The sequence below is a fragment of the Anser anser genome (assembly GCF_964211835.1).
Source record: "Anser anser genome assembly, chromosome: 17".
Taxonomy (NCBI): domain Eukaryota; kingdom Metazoa; phylum Chordata; class Aves; order Anseriformes; family Anatidae; genus Anser; species Anser anser.
Window position 1 is genome coordinate 6,190,670 of NC_139738.1, and position 22,613 is coordinate 6,213,282.

Consider the following 22,613-nt stretch of genomic DNA (forward strand, 5'->3'; position numbering starts at 1 on the left):
CTGTGTATTTTTTTTTTAATTGATAGCAACACTCACTATGAATTTCCAGTGCTCGCTTTGAGATGTACTGCCTTATTCTTATTGCTGCGTTGGAGAACACATTAGCTAAGATACATGCACCAAAATGTCCACTCTTTCTCTGCCCCTTTTCCTCTATCTTTTCCCCAGCCAATTCTCTAACTACTCGCATTTGGATTATCGTGTTCATATCTGTGTAGTCGGAACAAAAAAGTTTTACACTGGGGTTTTGCTGCAGATCTCAGTGTGACTTCTGTTGTGACTCTCATGGTACTTTCGCAGGCCGAGTTAGGGGAGCGACTCGTTTGCTGATGACTGCTCAGTTTATCAAGCCTGTGATCATAGTGCTGCCTCCAAGGAAATGTCAGCAAGTTTTCCAAGAGGGTTTGGTATTCATCTTTCATGTTACAGGGTATGGACTCAGTCCCAAGGCTGTGGATCCACTACATTGAGTGCTATACATGGAAGAGACACGTTAGAGAGCCCTGGTCCTGTGCAAGCAGTTTGTTTTCCACATGAGTAAGACCAACCAGCTGGGAAAGCACAGGTGGAAAATATTGTGGTGTTTGCTCTTCTTTTCCCTTTCTCACCAAGGCAGATGTCTGCAAAGTTAGGGCCTTTGAATCCTCCCCAGTAACTCAACCACAAGGTTTTCTGTGGGATTGCTTTTGTAGAGGTATTGCTAGGGTACAAGGTGCAATGTGAGGGAAGGATGCTGCTGTGAATACCGCTGACATTCAGAGAGAAATGAGTAGGTAGTGTGCGTGTGATGTGACTATGTGAGCTTCCTATTTTCATGGCAACAGCAATATATACTCAGCATCTGTGAGAGCAGAACTTCAGTGGGTGTGTTTGAGGATAGGTCTGTGTCTACAGGACCTTGCACAGCTTGTCTACCCCAGCTGTCACTGTCCTCTGGGGCTTTGATGTAGGTGGGAAGGATGCCCTGAGGAAAAGGGAGAGGATGCAGGTGTGGGACATAAAGCTGGAGACTCTCAGTTGTGCCTCTGAACAAATGACATTGAGGTAGAGCTGTGAAAGGGCCCTACATCATGTTGGGCTGTGCAAGTCCTTCAGAAACCATAAAACCAGGTCTTGCCCCAGTGATTCCTTTGCAACATCACTATCTGAGGAGCTATGCAGAGTCAAATTTTGACCTGTACAGGCCTTGCTTGTGAAGTCTGGACTGTAGACACTCAGTACCACATTCCTATTGTTAGTGACATCTGTTTTTTTTAATGGCACTGCAATGTGCTTGAATGATAAAGGTCCTGGCCTTAATTAAATGTCAAACTATGTGCCTGGAGAAATGCTGAACTCTAAAGAAATTAGACTCGACAGCACAACTTTCAGGTACCATCTGGAAAGATCTCGTGTTTTCTACACATCTGCCTTTTTCACATTGCAAGTAAGCCAGAATGCTAGAAAGGGAGCTCTGGTTTTTATTCCAGCGGGGGAAAGGAGGTGTGTGGGAACAAACAAACAAAACAAAACACAAAGAAACACACAAAAATAAACAACAAACAAAATCACAAAACCAACCCAGAACCAACGCCTGTGAAGTTCATAGTCTGCCTGAAAATCATCCGAGTCCAGCTGTTGGCTTCAGTAGGTTTCTGATCAGGGGAAGAAGACTTTGCCCAGAAGATTCCCAGATTTTTCTGAAGATGTCACGTTTGTTAGCTGAAAAGAAATCAAGGGAGGAGCTTTTCCTCTCAGATAAAGTCCTCCCTGTATAAATGGGGATGCCTACTGATTTTTGGGTGAGCAGGACGAGGCTGGAGAGTCGCAGTGAACTGAACCTCAGTTTCAGGGATTTTCTTCAAATGCTGTAAGAGAGAATTGCTCACTCTGCACGGAGATCTGGGAGTTCGGGGTGACAGGGACTCATTTCCTCCACAGCACCTGCAAGAAGAGCCTGCTTGCAGAATAGCCCTTAGGTTTTGTGTAGCAGCGTCTGTCCTCAGGAAAACGAGAGCGGAGGATGGACGCGTGGCCGAGCAGCCTGCCCTGTTGCACATCTCTCTGAATGCGGTGTATCGGTAACTTGCTCTGAAAAACAAATATTTAACGTCTTCAAAGTTAACTTTTCTCCTGCCAGCTGCTTGTCTTTCCGTTTGATAGAAGACTTGAAAAGTTTTCTGTGCAGCTGATTCTGCATAATTGACTGATTATTCATGCATTGTGTTTGTAGATTTGCATAACACCCTAGGAAGTGCAATGGTAATGACAGTATTAGTCTAAAGAGTATGTTGTCATATGGGAGCCCTGCTCCGAAGCTGTTCTGCCCTTTGCACAAGTCCTCGATCTTTATTTAACCTCTGGAGTGCCGTTTACTTTTATGTTGCATAGAAAATGAATTTTGGAAAGAGCCTTCTACCTTGGAACTGTACACTACTGCACTGCTGCCGCTTGCCGTCTATTTATCATGCCTCAATAAAAATTTGTTTGCTGGGGTGTGTTCCTTGCAATTACCTGGGCTTTTGTGTTTGCACTGAGCACAGGATATAGCGCAGGTAGAAAGGCTGTGGTTTTATAGCACGGCTGGCTTAACTCCCTGGTTTGGTTCACTGACACTGCTCTAGCTACCCAGGGCAGTAAATCCTTGCTGCCACGTGCATTAAATTTGCCTGATGCAGGAGAAAGCTTAGTGTCAGCTGGGGGCACGGTCACCTTTCAGGGGAGTGTAATTTCAAAAGAGGGACGGTAATTCCTATCCAGGGTTGCTTGGTGAGTAAGGTTTCCGTTTTGTATGCGGGTTGCTTGCTTGGTTTTTCACCCGCTCCATCCGAACTACAGAACCAGTGATTTCCAAAAGCAGTAACTGGAGGCTGGCTTTATAACCCAGTGCTAAATCTTCCATCGCAGCTGGATGTCCTCTCCACCAGGCAATGCTGGATGATGCTTCTTGACTGGAGCATGAATTTGCACCTCACTCTGGCACAGTTTCATGCTGTAAATTTTGTTCAAACAAAAATGCGCTGTCAATAGAAGGCTGCAGTTTTTTTTCCATTTGACTGTTTGATTAAAAAAAAATCTGAAAGATTTATAACCAGAACTACCAAACTTAAAAATGGGAGAGATGGTGAGAATCTGAAGGGTATTGCACCCCCCCCCCATGTAATATTGAGTACAGGGAGTGAGACTCGATCTCAAGGAGAGCTGAGGGTTCCCCTGAGGAATTGAGCTTAGCAGAGAAACTGCTTTCTTTATACGTGGGCAAATTCCAAGCATCTTGTTCAGCAAAATGCAGTTTTCTGGACTTATCTCTGCGTATTGTTCTCTGACTCACTGCTCCATTATGGTAATTGTCATTCTCCATCAATTCTTTGGCTCATGGATGCTGCTGATTTGTTAGGCTCCCAGGTTTTTTATACCTTGCCAGTTAATTCTCCGTTGGTTGTGATATAAGGAACTTGGTTCAAGATATGATCTGAATGAGCAAGAGGGCTTAAGTAACTGAAAAATCAGTTGGGTTTTAAGATGTTGCACTGAAACTTTTATGTGTTATCTTGCAATTATATATATATATTAGCCAATATGCATACTTCGCATCCAGCTGATGGCTGCTCTACAAATCCACAAATCTCTACAAAGTCCTTTTTTAAAGAAAACTTCACTAATATAATTGCTGGTTGAAAGTTTACATCAGACAACTGGGGAAGAATTTATAGAAAAAAATCTGTCCTTTACAAGATGTTGAAGGAAATCTCTGACCTTTCTAAATAAGGCTGGGGCCATGACAATTTACTGTGTGTTTTGTGTTTTGTTTTTTTTTGTCCTTTAATTTCTGCTGTATTTTTTTCTTGATTTAATTAATCACCAGCTAACCAGGATCTGGTTTCAATCCTTTCACCCGGAGCCCAGGTGGTTGGGCTTTGCTTTTGTTCTTGTGGCAAGTTTCTGGTCCTGGGTGTCCGCAAGCTCCGTGAGCTCAGGCTCCAGCACAGGAGCATCTGAGCCCCTTGGGGCAGCTCTCCTTCCCTCTCGTGGGCGGCAAGAACACGGGCAACGAGCATAAAACTTGCTTGGATCAGCTGGTTTAAGACCACGCCGAGTCCGGGCTGGCAACATGCTCTCTGGTACTTTGCACGTTAGGTTTCCTATGTGCATTAGTCGGTAATAAATTTTTCACGCTAACAGTTCTCTGCTTATACTGACCCAAGAGAAGATGCGTGTGTATAGCAATTAGACTTTGCTTCCGAGATGATTGCAGGAGGTCCTGCTTAATCGGTGTGCCACCGGCCAGCTCTGTGCAGAGGCAGACTTCAGGGGTTTCGAGGTAAGAGCAGGCATCAGGTGGGTGAGGTGAGATGTGTTCAGTGAGCCCCATGAGCCTGGTCCCCTCGGGCAATAGATCTGTGGTGCTGGGGGCTGTTGGGCTGCTGGCCAGTCCCGGAGCAACCTGGACCAGTGAATTATTTACTGCAGCCTTACCAAATTGCAGCCTGACTTTTATTTTGTTGAAATTTAACGGCAGGTGGTGGGAATGATGATTTTTTTTTTTCCCTCTCGTACTAAATCTGCCTGCCCTTGGAGGTTTCTCTTCCCTCGGGATGGAGAAAGGGGAGAGATGGTCCAGGTTTCTGTGCCCCAGCAGCTCTCTGGGCACGGCGGTGTCACGCCAAGTAGCGCTCTTTGTGTCCACGTAGAAGGAGGTATCGCATTCATCAACCCCTAAATCCCATTTTTCTGAGATGACAAGAAATGCATCAAACTGCCCCAAATGTCCTTTGAGCCTTGCGCTTTGCGGGAGAACAAGATAATCTGCTTCTGTCCAGGGCCAGCTCCAGCACTAGCAGGAAAACCCAGTTATTTCTCCCCCGAAAGCAATATGTAGAAAACTTCTTGGGGAGATGGCGTGCTCCCACCCGAGCTGAACAGATTACGGGGTCACAGAAATGAAATGGTAAGATCACTAATATTTTTTTTTGCTTTCCGCCCAATGGAATGAGCTGTTACTAGGGATTCAATAAGAAAAAAAGTGACAATTATCTGGTACACCCCAGGAGGAAAATAGCATTTTTTTTTTCTTCCCCAAAAATGGGCATCTAGGGATCTAGGTGCTCCCCTGTCCCCTGGAAATAGCTGCTCTGTAAAGCAGAAGAAAATACCAGAGGAAAAGAAAGGAAATACTGAAAATCTTTCTTAGAATAAATAAAATATAAATTGTTCCCTGTCACCTCAATGGAGGGACTCAATTATTGCAGCATCTGTGTGCTAATGGCTCACCAGCTGATTTACTCCTGATTAAATTAGGGGAAGTGTTCATTCCTGTTCTTGACAGACAAATTTGCTTTTGTCAATTAATGTTTGCAAGTAGCAAAGTGTAAAGATGTAATAATTCCTTCAGATTGAACGCAGTCAACATATTTTTATGATGCCAAAATAATGAACTGAAAGCACGGGTATGATGAGACTTGCAACTACAACCATGAATTGGTTTTCCTTTCTTTCTTTTGGGGTCTCTGAGGCAATTTTAATGGCCAACCGTTGGAAAAAAAAAAAGAGTGGAATGAGAGACATTGCACAAGGTGCTCGATTTGAGCCCTCACCGCAGCTTTCAGTTATGGAAGGTGACGGCTTCGTACTTTATCACGTTAATGTGATGGCTGCAATCATGAAATTAAAAACATTTGAGCCTTTCCAAAGCAAAACATTCCAGCTGAGCCAAAATGAAATACTCTTGGAACATATTTATGTTATCCTGATTTGTGAATGAGATAAAATATTTAAGTGGTATGAGCTGGGGAAGCTACGTTTGAACGCTGTTAATTTTGGGAACAAAGGTGCAGTGCCATCAAACCCTCTTGTAATGAAGAAATGGGTAAGCATGCAGAAACTGATGGTTTTCCTGCATAGGAATTGAAGAAAGAGAAAACATAGCTGTGCCCCAAGAGTCACAACAAGAAGGTTGCAGACAAGGAGTATCTTATCAGCTATGCATCTGGGCATTTCTGCAATCCTGGCATGTAAGGTTCGAGCCAAAAAGCACTTCTGAACGGTGCAAAACAGCTCGAGCTGGTGACCTTGGAGCAAATTGCTGAGAGCCCTGCCTGTGGTGCAGCTCGCTCAGCCCAGTACCAGCTCTGCACCGGTGCTGCTCTGCCTGTCTGGCTGTGCTGCTGCTGTGCTGAGGGTAAGCATCCCCTCGGTTTGTTTTTCTGCTGTTCCCATCTTCCCTGACTGCTGGATGCAGCTTGCAGGGACAGGAGTCCTTGTTGCTGTCGTCTGCAGCGTGGTGGGTTGTATTCTGTGTGCACACTAATTGCACTGCAATTACAGCACTCATCTAAGTGGTTAAAAAAGTAAATAAATGAAATTTTGGAAAGTTCAAAATGTTTCTGTAAAGACTTGATAAAACAAAAGGCATCAGCTCTGAGCATAGCCACAACTCACAGCAAAATGAAACTTTGTTCTCCCTGCAGCATCCTTCTGCATGGATAAAAATAGTTCATGCCCTCATCTGAGGTGTTCAAGTTATTTTACAGTGGTGCTTATTATTAGCTTGGTTTTGCAAACACCAAAACAAAGGCACAGCATGCTTCGGTGACTCTGCAAGATTAAACAGCTCAGGTTTGCCAAAAATAGCAGCGAGGATTGCAGGCTGAGGGTGCAGGGATGCTGGCACCGCCAGGAAGGGGGAAGCAGGGAGAGGACAGCGCAAAAGCTTGCAAAGCCGTGGCCAGTCCTGGGATCTCCCAGATTGATGGGCTCTGCCTTGCTGTGTGGCTGGTGAGGGGAGAGGAAATGGACGGCTCTGCCCGTCCTCCAGCCTGCAGAACTCATGGGAATTATTCCCTGTTCATGCGCCGCTCCTTGTTCGGTCCGTGCCTCTTGTGGACGCCATTTACTGTTTCTTGCTGCCTACCTCGAAGCCGGTTACGTGATGTCCATAATGCTCGATCCAAACCCATCCGTGTCTGGGGAATTAGGACGACAGCGGTGTTTGAGCTGTGTTTGCCTGGGCTCAGCAAGGCAGGACAAATCCTGTGCACGCCGACAGCCCTGCTAACATCTCCCAAAGCAGTAGCTGTCAGCCCCTTGTCACGATTGCCCCAGCACCTCCAGGGTCCCTTCTTTTCACTCGTCCTTGTTTCTCCTCCAGTATTTAAGGCTTCCTTGACAAAGGTCTGACACAAAGGGCTCGATGCTTTCCTGGGTGAGCTTTGTGGGGCAGGCGCAGCATTGTGCACGAGTGCCTCAGTGCTCTTAAACGAACTGGAAACATTAAGAGCGACTTGGCTGTGGCATCACAGAGCTCCGCGTGGGTTAATTCACGCTCTGCACCCTCAGTTCCCAGCCGTTGGAGCGCTGGCTGCCTCTGCTCAGCCGTTTGCCAGGTTCACCCTCCAAGGGAGCTTCAGTTTGTTTGCAGTCTTCATCACGCTGCTGGTCCCACCTTGGGGGTGACAGCCTTCCCAGGAGACCAAAGTTCTGGAAGAAACACAGAGCTTGCTTATTTATTTATTTATTTTAATTTATTTATTTATTTTAATTTATTTATTTCTTTTAGCTATAGACCTCAGTATTCAGCTTGGAGAATGTATTTCCTATTGCAGAAGGAGTTTCTGAGGCTTAGCTATCCGTTTGGTGTGTGTTAACATGCTGATAACACGCTGGCGTGAAAACTGATGAGCCCTCATTGCAAACCCCCGTGGGTTTGGCTGGGCTGCAGGTGTGGGCAGCCCCAACACAGTTAGTTGTTGGTGCCTTTAAAAAAAAAAGCAGGAAAAAGACATCTTAGGTTTGGATTTATGTTCCTAAGCTTCCTCTGTAAATAGATGGAGTTTATTAATAAAAGTTGAGATTTTCATGCTATTTTTTTATCCAAGAACTAGGGCTTTAGTAAATACTTAGTAAGTAGAGCAAATATTATAAACGTCAACCACCTGGGTTGATAAGCTTGGACTTGCTTTCAGTAAGGAGTGAACTGCTTCTCCTTCTGCAGGCACCAAAAGGCTGCTTATCTCCAAGGCAAACTGTAAATGAACTATAAAGGCAATTTAACGTTCACGATTGCTTAAATTGGATTGACTCCCGTAAAGAGTAATACAAATCTAGGAACACCAGAAGAGGCATTTCATATGTGAGATTTTTCTGGATTTTGAGTTAAAATGTGATATTCCTTAGAACCAGAAGTGACCAAAAGGAGTGCTGTTGTTTTGGTGGTCTTTCTCCCATTTAAATATCTATTTGTTCACCAAGAATATATGGAAAAAGGTAAACACCTTTAATTAAAAAAAATTAAAATGCAAATGAGATTCTCAAGATGCTCACTGTACTATTGATGTTCAGCATTTTGTTATACTCCATGTACGTCTAGAAGTCAGGCACCCATGCTTCAAAATTTGCCAACGATTAGGCGTGCATTTACCCTTACCCGTCCAAAACCATGAAAGCGGGTTGGAGCCGCTGCTTTGCCTTGTAAGTAGTACGTGTCTTTTTTTTTGGTGTGTGTGTGTTTTTTTCTTCCATTTTATCTGTTAGAGCTCAGTTACCTAGTGATGCCCTGGTGCTGTTGGATGGCTCTCCAGGAAAGTTATAGTTGCCCTGTGGAAGGAGGGATTTTGTTGTACTTGACCATATTTCCCTTGGTCTGCTGCTTTCATTCTTGTTGGTTGAATTGGGGAATCCCAGATTAAGAGCGATGCTTTTTTTTCTTCTTTGCCTTTGGGAGTGCATCCTGTAATAGGTTAAAATGATTAATGAGGAAGCGTGATGGTAATCATTTCTTCTAAGAAAGGCCGAGAGGAAATTGCTAGGCTTTGATAGCCATGCCTGTGATTTTAAGCAGGGATTACTGGTATTTTGGCTTGTCTGTTATCTTTTCTTTTGTTGGGCATTTTTTTACAGCTGCCAGTCCGTGGCAAAATCTGCTTTTGCAAGTCTCAGCGCGGGGTCGGTAAGCTAATGATGGAAGGGATTTCCTCAGGGCTCTGCTCTATAGGCTTTGGTCGTTTTAAATGAGCAAGAATCCTAATCTGGCTAATGCTGCTTTTGCTTAACTTTGTACGGTTCTCTGTTTCCACAGTGCCTGGGAAGAGGCCAGGAGAGGGAGGCAGAGTACACTGCAAGGTAGAGCTTGCTCACTCTGAGCCGATTTTGTCTGTGGTCTACGGATGCAAAAATGTTCCTGCTGCATCAAAAAAAAAAAAAGGCAATGCTGGGGTTTTTCTATGCTTCCTGTAATCTCTCTGCCACTGCTAGTCTCCTGAAGGCCAAATTCCCACCCCTGGGAGCTCGGGGCTGCCCCTGGACCTGGGAACTCGATGGGGCACGCAAAACGAGCCCAGCAGGTCCATGGCAAAAACCTAAATCCGCAAGATGCTAGCTGCGTCAGGTTAGCTAATCTGTACAGATTTGGGTTCATTTCAGGTTAATTAGGGTAATTTAATGTGATTTAATTGCTATCAGCAACATGTAGTTTATCAAATAGGCCAAATTTGGTATAAACGTGTCCTGAGAATTTGAAGCTGAAGAAGTGTTCTGTCGTATGAGGTCGGTGCTGGAGATTTCACCTGCAGTAAAAAGAAAAATTGGGGAAAAAATTGGAAATCAAAATCAGAGCTTTGGTGTCCTATGATTCATGTCTTGCAGAAAATTTTGTTTTTCTGTTTTTTTCTTTTTGGCCCTTGCTTTCAATTCCAGTTGAAACTTATTGAACTTATTCTTTTTGTTTTGGTTCGTATTTATCTTTCTAATCAGGGTCTCAGTAGAACTGGGCAGGGTGAAAGCTCTGAACCTGGCAGCAGGCATCCCCATCTCAGCTCTTCTCAGTTTTTAATTTAATTCATGTGTGTCACATCAAGTGCCTCACATTTCTGGATATCAGTCCACGTTAAAATTCATCAGGAAGGTGTATGTTGGTCTGTTTTTAATGTACCTGCACCCTGTGTATGAGTTTTATTGGAGGCCCGAGGCAATCTTGGAAATTCTTCTGGGCTGCAGCAAGGTGACTTAACTCAGCTTAATATTACAGTGGATGGTCCTGAGGTGACCTGGGGTCCGAGCACTGTGCTGACTGCAGGGTTCTGCCTGGTGCATGCTTTGGGTTGAGGCTGGGACAAGGGTGATGGAGGGAATGACAAAGGGCTTTGTGTTGTGGGCAAGTATAATGCAGCGCAAGGAAAATGAAATTGCTGCTCGGAGCTGCTTGCCGTACCCCAAGGCAGCGTGGAGTTACCCAGGTCAGAAATAACTCACCCTAAAACGATTATGTGATTGGAGCTTAGGGCGAGCCGTGTACAGAATTTTTTGCCAGGGAAGAGGTTTTAGCCAAATAAAGTTCTCGTGAACAATTACTCTCATAATTCAGTGGTAATCCTGTTGGGGAATTGCTCTCAGTACCTCTTTTATTATTAATTAGCGCAAATAACGTGAGGGATTAATAAATATTCCAGCACTTGATGAAATGTTGTTTGTTTATTCCCATTTTACACATGGCAAACCTGAGGCATGAAGGTTTAAATAAGGCAGCCATCGAGTGATGCAGCCAGGGACAGACAGCGAAATTATTTCAGCTGCTGTAACAGGCGGACTCACATTGATTCAATTGTATTTGTGATGGGAAAACGTAGCTAAGTGGGCCAGTTTGCTTTTCCAATAAAGTTAAAACATGAACAGATGGCTTTCCAGAGTTAGTTGTTAGAAGTTTCGAAAGGAATAGCTGAAGTAGCCCTAGACCCAAAATTACGTGCCACGTTTCACGCCCAAGAAAGTTAACTTTTTAGTGTCTGTTCCTTATGGCGGTAGGTACAGAAATGCTGTTTGATTTTTCAGAACCAGCTGCAAGCTCTCAGCCTGGGGACTTAGCACACTGATGGTTCCTCTGGAAACCTCTCTGATCCCTCCTTGCTGAAGTTTGCAGCTCCTCAGCCGTCGCTGTGCTCCGTGTGTCCCTGCAGGCAGTGCTCAGGCCATTAGCTAGATGAGAAGCACCTTGAGGGGTTGGTTTTTTTTTGCATTCCCAGGGATTGGGCTGGCAGGGACTTGCCTTGAACACTTGCAACGTGAGGAACCACTGCCTCAGCCTTGCAGTCACAGTGAGCTGGGGCTCGGCATGCTTTGCAGCACAGGCTGGCAGTGGGGGGCATCAGCCTGAGCGGCAGGCGCTGGGCGGCTGGTGCTGCTCGGACCCACTGATTTGTTTGTCAGCAGCGTGCCCGGGGCTAGGCTAACCTTTCTCCATAAGCAGTCTGAGAATTAGAGATGACATTTCATGTTAGGAAATAAACTCCATCTGCCATTTTCTGCTTACATTACCGTTTTCTCCCCCTTTGCAAGTCTAAACCATTAGCACTCTAATGCATCATCTAGACAATGATTTTCCGTGGCTTGACACTCTGCTCAGACCTCTCAATTCTTGTCACCAAGACGTGACAACATTTTTATGGCACTCTTGCTAAGAACAGCTAAGCCAGGTACCAAAGAACAGAGTGCACAGGTGTGAGGAATGGTAGCCATCTCCTCGAAGTCACCCTTGTTACAGCCTCAAACCCATAATCTGCACTTCCCTGGGGGCTGCGATGCTTGTTGGACTGATGGATGGCTCCTTTCATCCGCTTTACAGCACGGAAAGAAGTGTGTCTGCTCTAAGACACTTCCCTTCGGGGTTTATTTTTGCATGTGTTGTGAAGTTTTCTTCAAGTATGTGCTTGAAGTAGGAACCTTGTATCTATTGTTTCCTTAAAGAAATAGAAGCTGCTAGGGTTGTTGTGTTATAGTAAAGAGCAGTGTGTCAGAAGGATAGCACTTGCCATATTTTCTAAGGCTGGCGTGGCGAATAAATGTATGAATAATTAAGTAAACTTATACATAATTAACTCAGTCTGTGGGCATATGACCAAATTGGAGAGACCTTTGGTCAAGACATATGCATTAGCCACTTGAATAAGTGGCAGATCTTTGTGGAAGAGCAAGATTCCTTCCACAAGTATTAGCTGCTTTGCTTGCTGTATTTCCAGTGACCTTTACCAGGTTTTCATTTTTAAATCCATTTTATGAACTCATAATGAACATATCTATTATTGTTTTGCACCCGTGCAGCTCATGATGTGTGGTGTGATTTATGTCTTTCTGTGCAATGCTTTAGGCTACATTGTGTTACTGCGTACAGCATCATTCCATGTAGAAAATGAGGTTGTGAGCTGCAAAACTGTTGATGAATTTAAATATGTAAAGCTTACATGTGATTTGGGGAAAACTAAGGGCTACAAGACTTTTTTTTCCAGCTTTGTGCCTGAATTCTGTATTTGGCTTTAATAGCTTATGTTTTCATTCATACTAAACAAACAATGAAGCAAAAAACTCCAACACCTTAAATAGATGTTGGATGAATGTAAGAGTTACTGCAGATGTATTTTGCTGTCTGTGAGACTGAGTTCTTGAGGAAGGATCCTTGAGGATCCTGAAAGTATTTTAGCAGATCTGGTTACCCTTTGCTACTTCGGTTTTAAGTGAGCAGCGAGGAGCGGTTGCTGCTGGAGCATCTCCTCTGTTGTTATGGGAACGTGAGCAGTGGGGTGCCATGGAAGTCAGCAGCGATGGCATTTGTTGCATGACATGTAAAATGAGATCTCTGGGAGGAATGGCTCTTTCCTCCTTAGAGGATTTTGCACTTTTGCTTTTGCAGCAATGCTCTGAAAACAAGCAGCCTGCAAATGAAGCAGCTTTTGGAGCAGTAAGCCATGCCAGTGAAGATATGCGTCATGACTGTGCGGCATTTCCATGCAGCCTTCTGCCTGCTGGTGTCTGGCTGGTGTGGACGCGTGTCCCTGTCCCTTTCTGTACTGCTGCAGTAACTCAGAGCTGCTTGAGACACGGGAAACCCGTGCCCGCAGTTCTCCTGAAAGCCTTTTTAAAGTTCGTTGGATTATTGTGAGCTCCAGGTGCCGATGTGTTCGGTAGGGTCTGCAGTGCTGAGATGCACCCCTTTCGTGCTGTAGTGCCGGCAGTCGTACGAGTACTTTGTGCAACCAAATCTGCATTTACAGCAGCATGTTCACTTAGCAGCATGAATAAAGCAGAAGTTGCGAAGACCTCCATTACTTCTGCAGGCTACTTCAGTATAACTTCGGTATACATTCATTTTAAGCCACCCGGGGTGTACATATGTGAGCAGGGTAGTTCAAGAGCTTATTTGAGATGCTTTTTCCCTTCTTTAATGCAAGACAAAGCCTTCTATAGTATGGTGCCTGCTCATGCGTGAAGTTCTGAGCTGCAGCAAAGTATTTCACTTCATTACTTTTCCCTCCATTGTTCTTCCTAAAACATCTACAACATATAATATTGGAAATGCTTGAATGCGTAGCAGTAAACCTGCAGAAACTTTGGCACTCTCTGCTTGGAAATTTAAGTGTAGTTTGCAAGGGTGAATCTAGATCCGACTTTGTGTTCTGCACACGTGCACACACAGGTAGCGATGATGTTTCTAGTAGTCAGCATTTAAGTAATAATTTGCATACATAATTTATGAAATCCTTACAGCTTGGCAGTTTCTAAACAGTCTTAAAACTCATGTTTTAAAGAATAAAACCAGGAAATTTGAAGATGAGCTGGGAATCCTTAATGCTTCTGAAAACTACTTGCTCTTCCTATAGGCTCTCCAGCTGTAGCCCCTGGTGAAGTCCACAGAAGAGTCCCGCGGCACAGCCGTGGCCATAGGGGGAGAGGTTGTCGGACATGTCCCAGGTTCCCACCGGGGGTCAAGGAAAGATGATGTCAAATGTGGATTTTTTTAATGCTGTTGCATACTTACCCCCAAGCCACACATTTTGCCTTCCAATTTTTTTTTTGCTTTATTTGCCAGATCATTCCACATAACGACAATAAAAATTAATATTTTTCTTAAAATATCATGGTTTCAGGGTTACTATTGTTCACTCTTTCATTCTTCAGTTCCCAGCTCTTAGTTAACCAGGGATTAGAAGCTGCTGCTCATTTGAAGCTGGTGATACCACAGGGTCTCTAGCACGCTTGTGAAAGATGCAAGAATAAAAGAGAGAACCCAGCCCCACATTTCCAGTATTTCTAGACATTCTGGAAGGGGAAACTCTGCCAACTGAAGAAGTACAGATGATTTTAATTTATTTTTTTAACCTGACCCAGAAGAAGAATTCCAATTTATTTTTTTCAGTCCTGTGTATTACTAGTAGAAACACACTGGGTATGCTCACAGTAGTAGCCTTGCAACAGACACAGTTATTAAAAGGAATAAGAAAGATCTAGAATAATTGGCCGTGACTCGTTTTCCAATCAAAAATGAGTGCTGTTCAGTCTAACCTTCCAGCCCTCCTGGAGGGACGTCACACTGGCACTCACGCCTTGGCTTCAGAAGGGAGCAAATGAGATGCGGGTTAATAAAAATCAGTAATGTAGCATTTTTAATAATTCATTTTGTCCTTTGCTGTCAAAGATGCAAATACCTGTTCCTTAAAAGCTTATCAGATGAAATCCCCTTCCTGTCAAGGAAACATATGGTAATGTAATCACAAAAGGGAGACTTTCTTCTATTGATTATTCTTTCCAGATACCACAGGAAAATTACAATTCCTGGTTGCAAATCTGATTGACTTGCATTTCTTTGGGAAGATGCAATGTTACCACACCGTGAGCTCGCTTCATTTTTTTTTTCCACAAATGAAAGCATTCTGACCATTAGGGTGTCACACAGAGTCTCATTTGGCTGACATGCTGATACGGTGGGCACAGATCTGGCCTCGTATGCGTGTGCATGCATTCCCCTTTTTCATTTCGGCAGCTAGCCTAGGAATTGCAGCATCTTGCTTTGGCCTCTCGAAGCGCAGTTTTAAACCACAAAGCTACATGAAAAGGCCCCTCCTTAGTCTAAAGTACTTTAACTGGAAGATTTGGTAGAGATCTGCATGGTTTACTAACAGAAATTGCTTTCTTACTGTTGGTGCAACACAGGGAGCATGGCTATGGATGAGCAAGGGGGACTCTTTCTATTTTATCTGTTGCTATAATTTGAAAAAAAAACAGAAACCCCCATTACAAACCAACAAAACCCTTGTCTGAGGAGCTCTGAGTGCGAGACCTTTTATTCTGATCTAAAAGTCAGAAAAGTATTTATGGGATAAATTATTTTATCTTGGAAACCTAGCGAGTTTTATCTGGAGGTTAGGGAGAGTATATGCAAAAATGGCCATCGTAATTCTGGTCGTATTTCCAAACTTATCTATATGTTAAGGAGAGGCACTTGCATCTGTTATAAAATGCTCCTACACCTAAGCTGATAGGTTAGATGCAAAATAGAAAATCTTTCAGAAGAAGGTAAGAGTTTTTGTTCTATTAATCCTTGAAAAATAACCAAACATTTCTTTCTGTATTTACGAGGTCATCCTTTAGATCGGAGGCTTGTGTGTGGGAGGCATTTATGCATTTTACACAACACTTTGAGATCAGTGGAAATGAAAAGCGGTATAATTACCCTCTGGCCTTTTATCTGTCTGCAGTATCAATCTCTAGAGAGCGCAAGGATGGGGTAGAGAAGCATTCACGCTGGGGATAATCATAGCCATTAGATGAAACAATGCTGACTTAAACACAACTCTTTTTTTTTTTTTTTTTTTTGCAGTAAAACCTTGTTTCAGAGCCTGTGGTGGTCCGCCAGTGAAATCATGCAGCCTGAGGAACAGCCAAATAATGTCGCATGTAGGGAAGGACCTGTATATAGACTGAACTGCCGAATGTGCTAGTGAAGTCAAATTTAGTCAAAGTTGGTAAATCCCAAGGGCTGATATTACAGGACGTGGGGGGCACTGTGCACAAAGAATATGAACGTCTGCTTTAAGTGCAAAATCCAAGTCAGCCTTAATTACAAATTTGCGATCAATGCTGCTGTATTTTGTATGGGTTGGTGAATAATTAACAAGCGAGTGCAGCCCGAGGATGGAAATCTCCTTTTCAGACCGTGTGTTGAGGGAATGCTCATGCTGGTGCATTTTAAAAGAGGGGAAGGAAAGGGCAAAATCTGTAATATGACTGGAAGTTGAAGCGAAGTAACAGTTTTGGTGGGTAGTGAAATACAAGCCACCACGAGCCTCTCCTGCTTGCTTCGTCATCATTAGCATGAGCAGCAGCAGGATGATATTTGTGTTACCGCTTAGCTGTAATTTTGTGGGTAAAATGGGTGATTCTTCTTCTGTCTTATAAAAGGGCCTGCAAGCTTTCTTAAGTCAGACTTCATCAGGCTTAAAACACTATCCAAGGAAAACAAGCAGCTCTTTCACAGTGCATTTTATTTGCAGGAGTGCCGAGAGCTCTGCAACTACACCTGAGGCTACTTGCCCTGGAAATAATTTGGCGTTCAGTATAATGCAGAGTCCTCTGAAAACACTATTCTTGATAGTCTCAGACAAGTGAGGTACTTTTCAAATATTTCCTAAAATAATGGCATTTTCTTTTAACCTCTCTCTCCATATACCTGAGTCCTGTAGGCTAAGTAGGATAATTATATTTTCCCATCTTATAGAAGCCTGGTGACAAAGTTAATGCTTTTTGCATCCATCTAATCTTTGTGCATACAACTTTGAGCTGCATAAAGAGAAAGCATGGCTGTGGCACTATTTATCTTCTCATTCGTGACAGGTATGAAATCTTCATTTCTTGCATAAATGTTTTTACAGTCACATCCTTCTTCCTGGTGTGAGGATCCTGAAATCTGTGGGCTGTTGCGGTGTGCCTGGAACAGGCGGATCCAAGCCTTTGACTTGGCTCCGCGGGTTCTCGCACGGGGCTCAGGTGCTGGAGCACACCCATGCCCCAAAGCAGTAAAATATTTTGGTATTAGAGGATGCTCCTCCTCTTCCAAGATTTCTTCTTTTAGAGCTTCACTTGATCCTTCAAGATTCCTGAATAAGATGTAGGTGTGAATAAAATGTAGGTGCATGTACTGCTGTGATGGGTGTAATAGCACAAGGAAGTAAAATATTGTATGACTTCGCAATGGGAGCAGACAGCGTTCTAGACATAAATAGATGGGCAATGGTGTCTGTGTTGCTTTGGTGCAACAGAACATGATATAACTGCAAATGGGGCTGATATCAGCAGTGACCCAAATGCCATCCATAAACCTCGGTAGTTGGACCACTTGTCTTAATTTTGTCATTCCTAAAATTCGACCAGATAAACTGTTGATAAATCCAGCCCATACCACCAGGGTGATTTGTAATCAAATGGAAGTGAAGCTATTTAAAAAGAAAATGGGCCCAGCCATATTTTTCTAGGTTTGTTTTTGAACTGGCGTATATAAGTGCTGAGACAATAGGATATTGTGTTCTGAGATGAAGTAGCCTGAAGATTTAGAAAGAAGCGGGTGAGTGTCTAAGTAATAAATGATACCAGGGAAAATATCATAGGAGAGGCTTTAAAAACCAGAAACAAACATACATTAAGGATGTAGAGTATGAGTTACCTATGAGAAAAAATGCAAATATTACCATATTCAAAGTGTTGAAGTGCTCCTTTAGTGAGAGCAATGCTGTGGTATTGACACTGATATTCTAGTAGTTTACCAAGCGATAAAATGAAAGTAATTTGTTATAATTTTACAGTATTTTTTTCATATGGAATGAAAGGCTTGATTGCTTCCAGTTTAGTCCATTTCACTCTTAATAATATTGATTTTGCCATATATTTTTCTTACATTTTCAGAGCCTTTTTCTGAACTTGGCACAAGATTTAAATTTTAATGCAGTTGACAACATAAAAGCCAATTTTTAAGGAATCTTATTATGGTAATTACATTTCTCTGCTGGAAGCTAATGTGTATATTACATGGAAAAATAGTTTTTGTAGTTGGGAAGCCAGTGTAAAGGGACCGTCACTTAAAAATAAAATGTTACAAGCGCTTTTAAGGTCTTGGATTTAAGATGATTTCAGTGTATTTGAAAGACTAGAGAACAGTACGTGCATTCCCGTAGCTTTTTGTATTTGCCCCTGCTTCCAGTGATGATAAATTTATCCTACAGATGCTTACTCTGCATCTACAGTTCTGACTTTTCTCAGAAAAGTGGTTGAGCTATTGTAGTTCCTAATCTACGTCTATGTTCCATGTATAATGTAAAATATCAGACTAGGCAGAACAGGCACGCTATTTGAAAAACTCTGTGGACTATGAAATGTGAATGTGGTAGCAAAAATCACTAAAATTAGCATTTTTAGAAACTGTCTCCTAAGCATAACCTCAGGAGTGGCAGAGTTGCAAGGAAATAAATTCATCAGACAACTTCTAGTGCTTTATCTGCACACAACATTTACAACAAGATGGCCTAGGGGAAGCCCTGGAGAGGTCCCCAAAGAGAGGCAGCCACCTGCTGGGGATCAGAGGTGGATTTGGGTCGTGGTTCGGGAGGGGATGAAAATGGGGCATTAAAAGTAGGAAGTGCAGGAGGTGGGAGGGAGAAGGGGCTCGTCTGGTAACCCTGGGGGAAAATGGTTGTGGCTGAAGCAGCACTGCAGATTTGAACTTGGACAAAAGGGGAAAAAAAGTATCTGATGGTTAGTAACTGTCTCGCTTCTGGCTTGTGTGGAAGGCAATGGCAGAAGGAGGTGATAATGATGCATTACTAATTACAGGGTGAAACACCTGCCCCCCAGTGGGAATAGTGAATGAGTTCCTTCTTTTGCTTGGCTTGCATTTCAACCCATCCGTTTTCTGGAAGCAGTTTGTTCAGGAAAACCTGATCACGTGTTCTCCACCTCAAAATGAAGCCTGCAAAATACTATAAATCAAAAGAATTAATTCAGAGGTTGAACCAAATCTCTTATGTTGCCTATTTGGAAATAGTGAATTAGGGAGGATGTGGCAAGTCAGGAAACGGTCTTATCCAGAAATTGTAAAATACTTTCCAACTTCTTTACAGCTTCAAAGCCCGCATACCTATTTAAGGCATAACTGAGTTTGAGGAATAGAAGTCAGAAAGGTGAATGGTTGGACCTCACTGACTTAAGAAGACAGCAGAATCAAGTAATGCTCAATGAATCAAGTAATGCTCACTGTGTACGAACACAGTACCATCCAGCCAGTTTGTAACCCAGCAGTGTGCCTGTCCCAGCCATGGGCTGCCAGCTTCTCCAGGAGAATGCTGTGGGAAGCTATGTCAAAGGGTTTTGCTGAAGTCTAGGCAGACTACGTCAACAGCCTTTCCCTCATCCACCAGGCGGGTCACCCGGTCACAGGAGGAGATGAGGTTGGTCAGGCAGGACTTGCCTTTCCTGAACCCGTGCTGGCTGGGCCTGATCTCCTGGTTGTCCCGCAGCCATTGTGTGATTGCATTCAAGATGACCTGTTCCAGCGTGGTAAGCCCTTTCGTTACCATCTGCAGCAGAGTGTGGATGTAGTCTTTGGGAAAGAATAAGAAATGTTTTTCCCTGTCTTAATTGGAGAAAAACCCAGCTTCAAATCATCGCTCCAGTAAAAAATAAATTATTTATACAAGGTAGAAGGGCTGGTAGCCCAGTGGCCAAGGGTTTTGCAGGATATGAGTGTAGAAAACAAAAATCTAGTCTGCCTAGACCAGATCAGCAAAATGAACTAAATTTTCCTATTTGAAAAAGCAAAAGTCTCCTATTACTTCTCACATAAAATTAATGCACCAGCAGCAGCCCAGGAAGACCAGAGAGTTTGGCTTGCAGCAAAGTCCCCCCTGGAAAGTGGTTTGGCTGTTTTCGGGCTCATGTATTACCATTTAGATTAATGCAGAGGAGAGCCAAAGAAGGGGATTGAGTCAAGCTGCTTGTCAGTATCCTAATTCGATTTTTACTGAGAAAAGGGACTATGCCCTTTTACATTCACCTCCCACTAAGCAGGACTTTGCTGCCAGCAGCTTCAGGTGCCCTCTCGGCAGAGCACCACGAGCCTGGAGGGATGCAGATTTGTGCCCTACTGAAGGCTTGGAGATAAAACATCCAGACTTTGCCCTGTAACTTCTTCTCGGGAATGGGCAAATGAATAAGCTGTGACTAAGCATCAAGTTGAGATAAATACTCCTTGGATCTGGAGGTCAAATCCTGCCCATATGTCTCAGCCTCCTACTTTTATAGGGAGATTAGCAGAGGCTGTGCAGGGCAGACCTTTAAAAGTCAGTGTGCAGCCTGGGCATTTAGAGACTCAGATGTGCTTCCTATCATTCTGGTGTCAAAACTTCTTTTCCCTTCTTATGGTTGCAAGTAGCTTGTTTGTTTTCAGACTTTCATGCCTCACTGCTGCTTCAGAAGCCCAAATGCATACATGTAGTTAAACAGGAAAGCAAATCTAATCTCTGATTTCCCAGAAATAGAAAGTCTACTCCATTCTTCTATGTTGCAGTATTTTAGGTTTCCTCTTTGTTCTGATCTGAAAGCTCATATCAGGAAGAAGAAGCTGCATAGAGCAGACAGTGGCTCGGGGGTGTACCGGGGCTCCTGCATCCATGTGAGCTTCCTTCCCGGTCTTGCACCTCCAGCTTCCCTTGGGCAGATCTTCTAAGCCAACCTGTGGCTACAGAAAGATGATAACCACAGAAATGATGATAACCATAAAAAGATGGTAACCACAGTAAAAGAAAGGGGAAAAAAAAGCATCCCAAATATACATGTTGCCTTCTTTGAATAATAATTCATATAATATGTGAATTAATATGTGGCAGTATCCCTCATCTGTTAGCAACAGCGTTAGAGAGGCTCAGTGAAATGCACAAACAGCAGTGGCTGGCAGGGTTTGGTTTGGTTTTGCTTTCCTTACTACTGAAGTTGGGTGGTTTTAAGGAAGCCCTCTGAACGCTGACGTGAGGCATGGGTTGGGCTCGGTGTGGCGGTGTGTGGTCACCCCGTCCGTGGGGCCAGGGTGCTTCAACCTGCGTGGCTGCCTCGTGGTGGAGCTGCACGGAGCCTGTGAGCAGGTGACGGTACAGATACAAGCATCGATGTGACGCAGTGCTGGGATGCTTTTCGATTGCCCCCATTAGCACCTGCATTTCCAGACTTAATTCCCATGTCACTGCAGTGCCCGCTCTGCTCGAAGGAGAAAAAAAATCCTTCGTATGGGCTCTTAATTGTTTTAGTTTTATGTCGGTGTTTTGAATCCTGTTGGTGCAGCCGTCATTGCTCTGGATTACAAACAAAACTGCATCATCCTAAATGTTTGCCTTGTTTCTGATCAACAGGTTACTATGGTAACTGGTGTTGCTCTAGCTGCTGCACCGGATGCGCCAGCTCTGTCCCTAGTCTAGGTTTTTTCTAATAAATTAATTGCATTTAAATTAAACATATGAAGTTATTTCATGTCAATTAATTTGGATGTTTAACTGGATGTTTGCAGAGTTTCTCTCTTCCTACTCACCCTGCAAGATTAATTAACTCCTCCAGATACTGTAGTCCATCACACGAAGCTGCGGCCTTCCCCAACTATCGGCAGTTACAACACTCGCTGCCTGCATGGGAAGTAATCAGTGTCCAAAATAATTGCTTTCCGCAAGCCTGTAGTCAGCTGTCTTGTCAGATATTTAAGCTGTAATGAAACTGTTTGCATCTCCAGGAAAAAATACTCAGCTGAAACAAACAGTAATTGCAGGTGGAAAGCGAAGCTGATAATGGACCTGTTTTTGTTTAGCACATTATGTTTTTATTTGTTGGTCCTCTTTGCAGGCATTTCCTCCAGCACTGGCACCAGTGCACTCTCCTCTCTGCTCTCCTGTTGTGGGAGGTTTGGGTTCCTCCCAGTATCGCTGTTATGCTTTAAGGCAAGGAATGGTGGAGATGAATCGATGCATAGTGCAGAGCATCCTTTGTTAGAGGCAAATGTATAGGACTGCTGTGTCCAGTTCCTGCCATTTGGTCACACACGTTCAGCCAGCAGCAGGGACATCAGAAAACACTTGTACCTGGTCATTTTAAAAAGTCTGTGAATAGGATTATCCAAGGGTGCTTCTAAACCTACGCTTTCTGAGAGCTCAGCAGCAAATTAATCCACTGCGTAGATTTGCACGATGCAGTGCTGGGTTTTCTCCTGAAATTCAGAGTTCTTAGACCAGAATACCTGTTCTGGGTGTACATGTCCAGCATTAGCCTAAGGAAAGAAAAAGAGGAGAAGGTGGTGAATGCATGTAGCAGATTTAAACATTTTATACAGAGATTTCTGATCTGCAGTCACAAGCTGTAGAGAAACTGGCTGATAAATTAGTAGCCCACAGGGAAATCTTATTTACAAGGAAGGCAACAGAAACACTTATGTATCTTTATTAGCCTTATTTAGACCATATGCTTTCTGCATGGTGGGAAACTTCATAGTCCCTGCAGTAAAACAGCAGTAGGTATGTGCTGAGTTACAAACTCTCCCTATTTGCATGCTTTCTTAGACCTCTTCTGCTGCTCTAACTTCTTGCTGCAGTGAAAAGCAGGCTGGTAATTAACAAGTGAGGGAAAATGGAATTTTCTTTGTCTTCTCCGGGATTTCATTGGGTACCAATACTACAGAGAGTGGAATGGGAGAGAGTACTGATTTTTATAGAGAGGGGAGCACACAAGCTTGAGTTTGTAAACTTTTGTGGGAAAGAACCGAGTGAGAGAAAACTGCTGCCCTCCCTGTGAGGTGA

At 43.5% G+C, this 22,613-nt stretch overlaps 2 protein-coding genes across 3 annotated transcripts in view; both read left to right on the plus strand.

Annotated features, from left to right (window-relative positions):
* PRDM2 (PR/SET domain 2) overlaps positions 1 to 22,613 on the plus strand; it is a 182,494-nt gene that overhangs the window by 78,963 nt on the left and 80,918 nt on the right. The window contains exon 11 of one of the 2 annotated variants that reach the window (XM_083802634.1): positions 430 to 2,271. The exons of the other annotated variant lie outside the window; for it this stretch is intronic. The gene's annotated coding sequence lies outside the window, so the exon portion shown is untranslated. Of the gene's footprint in view, positions 1 to 429; positions 2,272 to 22,613 lie in introns of those variants that run through there. 2 annotated transcript variants of the gene reach the window in all.
* Positions 1 to 22,613, plus strand: part of KAZN (kazrin, periplakin interacting protein) — a gene marked incomplete at its 5' end in the record, with an annotated part of 186,524 nt that overhangs the window by 1,587 nt on the left and 162,324 nt on the right. The window lies entirely within an intron of this gene.